This window comes from Capsicum annuum, chromosome 9 (genome assembly GCF_002878395.1).
Source record: "Capsicum annuum cultivar UCD-10X-F1 chromosome 9, UCD10Xv1.1, whole genome shotgun sequence".
NCBI lineage: Eukaryota > Viridiplantae > Streptophyta > Magnoliopsida > Solanales > Solanaceae > Capsicum > Capsicum annuum.
In genome coordinates, this window is record NC_061119.1 from 67,804,291 (window position 1) to 67,810,784 (window position 6,494).

The following is a 6,494-nucleotide window of genomic DNA, read 5'->3' on the forward strand; positions in this document are numbered from 1 at the left end:
GACACAAATTGACCCAGAGGACAAAGAGAACACATCTTTCATCACTAACCATGATACATATTGTTACAATGTGACGCCCTTTGACTTGAAAAATGTTGGGGCTGCGTACCAATGGATGGTGAACTGAATTTTCGAGAAAAAATATGTAAGACTATAGAGCTTTACACCGATGACATGTTTATCGAATCAAAAAATGTTAAAGATCATCTGGCGCATCTGTAAGGAAATTTTGATAAACTACCAAAACACAACATGAAGGTAAATCTGAAAAAGTGCGCTTTTGAGGTAGGATCCGAGAACTTTCTGGTATTCCTCATATCAAACAGAAAGATCGAGGACAATTCAGATAAAACTAAAGAAAAAAAAGATCCTAGAAGTGCTCACCAAGGTAGTACAAAGGATGACTGAACGAGTAGCGATGCTCAGTCATTTTATATCAAGGTTGTTAGAAAAGTGTCATTGATTCTTCCCTCTCCAAAAGAAGAATAGTCAGTTCGAGTGGACCCTCGAATGTTAATTAGCCTTATGGGAACTGAAGGCTTACTGATCAAGCCTACTTTTGCTAGTGAATCCTCGGAAAGGGGTACAATTATTTCTGTATTTGGCTATAGCAAAAGTTGTGGTAAGTGTAATGCTTGTTCGAGAAGATAAAGTTGTGTAGATTCCTATTTATTATGTTAGCAAGAGCTTACTGAGTGCAAGAACCTATTATTCGTACTTAAAGAAGATAGCATACTCTCGTAGTGACTGCTCACAAGTTCAGGCCCTACTTTCACTGCTACCTAATGATGGTAGTTACTACCTACCCACTGTACAAATTCACAAACCTGAGCTATCGAGGAGAATGGCTAAGTGGGTTGTCAAGCTAAGTAAGTTCAATATTGAATAGTAGTACCGAATGACCATTAAATCCTAAGTTTTGGCTGAATTCATAGACAATTTAAACTTTGAGATGGCCACATAGGTCGAACAATATGTCAAACTGGCATTTGGGGCCAACCCAGAACTTGGTGGGGCCTCAAACAAAAAAGCAATTGGCCTAGGTAGTTTTTCATGCCAAGGGGAGAAAAATTAAGACAAGCCATTAGTTGTGTGCAACTTACTAACAATGAGATTGAGTATGGGGCCCTTCTTGAAGTTTTAGGTCTAGCTCGCGGACTGGGGGCAAAGACCATTTGCTACTCATAGTTCATCATTAACTAAATCAATGGAATTTATGAGAAAAAATATGGGTAAATGTAGAGATACGTTGTTAAGCCTAGAATTCTCTATCCTAGTTCAACAATTGGGAGATAATGAAAATTACTCGAAGGCAAAATCATGAGGAAGACACATTGACTACTCTAGGATCTGCAACCAAAGAGGATGATTTACTGAAGACACTGTGGTGAAACTTTTACATTTGATGCTCAAAGATCTAGGGAGAGAGAAGGTAAATTTCACTAATTTTGTATAGGATTGGAGGAACGAGTATGTTGGGTACTATGTAGTTTTGATGATTGACAAACTGACACATGAATGAAACATGTTACTTGAGCTGGTCCACGCATAGGAAAAAATATTTCCAATTTCACTGATAGATGCAGACAAGATTGCTTAAAGACAAAAATGAATAAGCAAGCCTAATTCTTACACATGAATGAAACATATTACTTGAGTTGGTCCACGCATAGGAAAACAGATTTCCAATTTCACTAATAGATGCAGACAAGATTGCTTAAAGATAAGAACGAATAAGCAAGCCTAATTCTGATATACTCAAGCTACTGATCATGTGGGGAATATAACAAGTTGAATTTGATTCAAACACTAATGATAAGGAAAAGTAATTTGAGTTGAGAAAAGAATCCTACGTGAAGAAGGGGCTTCACTTCTGAGTATATCTTGAAGAGTCCTATGTGTGGGAGGAGAAAGATTCTGATAAATAAGCATGTGCTGATTTAAAAGAGTTGGAGTTTTAATACAACACTAAGGAGACAAGAGTTGGAATTAAAGAAAGAGTCTCACTTGAAGTAGAACTCAATGTAATAAGAGTTTTGATTAAAAGAGGAGTTTAAAATAAAGAATGACTCTTGGGAGAGCTGTGCTTAAATAGAAGATGCATCATTTAGAGTAATTCACACACTCACAAAAAAGCAGAAAAGCAAAATCGACAGATTGACTTCACAAAGTGCTACTCAATCACTGAAGAAACACATTGAAGAACCTGGTCCTAAGTATAGAATTCAGCTAAGAGTTTTAGCTTTGATTTTTAGAGTTGTTCATTGTGTTTGAGCTATTGATGTAATATTAGTTTCAGTGTGTTATAAACTGAATTAAGAGATAGTCTTCGAGTTGAGGAAAACTCAGAGACTTTGGGAACGCATACCTTGGGAGGTGTGTGTGTAGTTAGGAATTAGAGTTTATAATTCCTAGTTGTTGAGTCAAAAAAAATAGAGTTTATAATTCCTAGTTATTGAGTTATAGAGATTAGAGATTATAATTCTTATTTGTTGGTTACAAGAGTTTTGTAATCAGTCATTGTTGAGGCTTAGAGTTATTTAGTGAAGTTAGGGTTAAATCCTGTAGAGGTGCAGGTCGTGGTTTTTTACACCTTTTGAGCCGGGTGTTTTCCACGTAAAAATTATTGTGTTCTTTACCTTCTGTTTTACTGCTTCCTTGGAACACGTTAGGCAACCTGTTCCATCGATAAGAAACAGTTAGGCGAAAATAAGATAATCAGTAGGGCACAAACTCTAACAAGTGGTATCAGAGCGAGGTTATCTTAAAAAGGGCTAGCACCTAAGACAAAGATCAATATGATGAATTCCGCACCACCTATTGGTCACAGTGAAGGTCAATCCACTATTAGACCTCCACTCTTTGATGGTTCTCACTTCATTTGGTGGAAATCTAGAATGGAAACATTTATTCAAGGGGAAGACTACGAGTTATGGGATAGTATCACTGATGGTCCTACTATTCCAATAAAGTTGGAAGATGGGAAACAGGTCAAGAAAGTAAGAAGTGAATTCACTCCTTATGACTTATTGGCATTAAAGAAAAATGCGAAGGCCAAAAATATTTTGGTCTGTGGATTAGGACCTGCTGAATACAAAAGGGTATCAACATGCACCACTGCTAAGCAAATTTGGGATGCTCTAGTAAATGTTCATGAAGGCACATCTCAAGTAAGAAAATTCAGACTTTCTCTTCTCTTTACTGAGTATGAGGTATTTAAGATGAAGGAGAATGAAACCTTGCATGAGATGATGAAAAGGCTTACTGCCTTAACAAATGAGTTGACCTCCTTAGGAAAAGCTATATCTGAAGAAGAACAAGTCGAGAAGGTACTGAGGGTATTACCAAAATTAAAGTGTAATGTTAAGGTGACTACAATCAGGGAAGCAAATAACAATCTTGCAGGCATGACCCTGGATGAATTAGTGGAGAATTTAAGAACTTATGAAATGGAAATTGATGGAACTAAAGTGCTAGAAGCCCCAGAGGATACCTTAGCTCTGAAGGAATCTTACAGTGATGAAGAAATTGAACTTGATAAAGAACAAGTTGCCTTTATAGCTAAGAACTTCAGCAAATTCTTCAAAAAGAAGAAGGGAACACGTAGTAAGAAATGGTCAAATGACAATCTAAATGGATGATACAAGTTTGGTAAGACTGATCATCATATCAAGGATTGTCATGTCTGGGAAATAGAATGGAGAAAGGAAAGGGCTGAAAAGGAATTGAAAAAAAAATCAAAAAGAGGGAAGAATATGCAATGGTAGCAGCTTAGGATTTTACTTAGATGATGATGAAGTTGATGAATCAGTACTCATGGCTCTTGGAGATTCAGACTTGGAGGAAGAAGATGATGCTACTGAGGTAAGTATACTTAAACTTAAAGAAAAGTTGCATTTGTTTTCTAAAACAAAACTTATTTCCTTGATGAGTGCACTAATTAATGACTTCCAAGAATTAACTTCAGATAAGGATAAGCTGTTGAACAGTCTTGCAAGAATCAAATTTGATTTTATTGATTTAGAAGCTTGCAAGAACACTGTTGAACAGAAAAACTGCTCTCTCAAGAAACAGGTTGAGCAACTTGATTCTTTAAATAATAATCTTAAGTCTGAAGTTCTAAAATAGACACTCTCTGAAAAAAGGAAAAAACATCAAGAGTAAAGAACAAGAAAAAGTTAAACTTGAATTGGTCAAGTACAAAGAAGAGTACAATAATGCAACAGAAATGGTGAATAAACTGAGTCAAGAAGTCTCTAAACTAAAAATTGACCTTGAAAGAGCAAACAGGTGGATAAATTCCTCAAGAATTATTCATAAGTTGAGTGATAGATATCACAGTGAAAAAGCTAGTTTGGGTTTTCACAAAAGTCTTGATGTTTATCAAGACTTGTGCTATATCTGTGGAAACCTTGGACATCCAACCACTGAATGTCTAGTTGCTGCCAAAAGCAGATCCAACAGTCTAAATTTGGCAAATAAACTATCTCAAACCAAGAAAAGGATAACTAAACCTGATCAGAGAAACATATCACGTAACCTGTTGCCTGCATGGGCCAGAAGAAATCTGATTTATCCATTTACTCATAAGAAAGGACCCAAGCTTGTCTGGGTGCCTAAAGTTAACCTCTAATTTGTTTTGCAGGTGAAAGTGAAAGGAGGCAAGCAAAATTTATGCATAAATAAAGCGTGCTCAAGATATAAGACTAGAAGAAAATAAAGTTTCTTTCACTCACCACATTTAAAGGGGGAATAGATCATTTGAAAGATGACCAGATTTGTAGTGCTCATGTAAGGAGGAAGCAAGAGAGATTTAAAAAAATAAAAAAGAGGATGACTGTAAAACTGATGAGCATGCACAGGAACATGTTGTACCACCTGGTTCAACTATTGTATAGACTGAGGGCATATTGATAGGGGGAACAACAAATCAAGAAATTGATGCATCAATAACACTAACACAAGCTGATGATAATTTCGTTGGTAATTTATAAGAATTGGTGTTGTCACAAAAATCTTGAGATATCTCATGGGAATCAATGGCTTGAGACTATGGTATTCAAATGAAAGTAATTTCACTCTTGAGGGCTATAAAAATGTTGACTATGTTGGTTACTTAATTGACTAGAGAAGCACCAAAGGCACTAAGTAGAGAGCATTTTGAAAGGAATAGGTTAGACTTGGGGATGATTAAAATTGCATGAACTCCCCTCAATGATTGACTAGAATAATCATTTTTCTTCTTAATCTTATTAGCTAAAAAGTTATTCTATCAGTCTTGCACATTTAGTTGTGTGTCCCAATTTTAGATTTTTGACTTTTCTAACCTAATTTTGTATTAGACTGTGCAGAAAATAGGTACAAGCAAGCAATTATGACCACAAAGTTCTTCTTATCAGGTATGTTCTACACTGACATAAGTATAGGTTGTCTAAGTTGAAACAGTTGAGCACACCTGTCCAATTCCACATACTTCATCCTCTCATTGTCTAATAAATCTAATGAATTAGTTGACCAAACTTTCTTTGACTCTCTCCAAATGGGTGTGCACAAATGTGTTAATCCTATACCAGAAATTCCTTCTTCTTTCTCAACCAAAATATCTGTTGTGTACCATGGATTTTCCAAGCTTGATCATCAATCACATGCAGCATATGTTTCTGAAGAATGAAAAGGGACATGCTTTCCCTTTTAGTTCCTAATTGGTTATTTTTTTTTAGGACTTCTCAGTCTTAAATTAAGTTTGACTTATAAAAAATAGATGTTCTTGACCAGATGAATCATGTTGCTCTACCTGTTTTAATAAGGAGGGCTAACACTCTTTTGAAAAAAAATCTGAACTAGAAGTTGCATAAAACAGTCATGAAGTGGAATAAGAGGTCCTTAAGGCTAGGATCATGACCTTGAAGTTTGACCTTGATTGATAGAGGGATGAAAATATTAAAGTCATTCATCAATTAACACGGTTGATATCACCTGTTCCACCTTATTCATCAGCTCCTCACTATTTGTATCCTTAGTCATGTCCATTTTTATATCATATTTTTTTAATGCTCAATTATTTTGCTTTGTTCAGTACTAGCTTAGGTTTAATGTGGAGCATGCTCTATTAGTTAAATAAAATGGTTATCTTTGCTAAATTGACTCATTTTTGCTCGCTTTAATACATTACTGTGTTGGCTAGAGTCTTTGCCTGATTGTTTTGGTGATAGCCCCAGTGGCCATGAATAGCATAACAAATTACTTTGGCTAGTATATTATTGCATTGAAATGGTTTTTCGATGATGCCAAAAGGGGGGAGATAATAGGGTTGTGCAATGTTTATAAGCCATTGACTAACTTATTTCATTCTAGTGTTTTATACATTAGTGCCTACAAGTGAAGATGGTTGAATGCACAAGACAAGAGTTTTGTCATCATCAAAAAAAGGGAATTTGTTGGGTACTATGTAGTTTTGATGATTGACAAACTGACACATGAATGAAATATGTTAC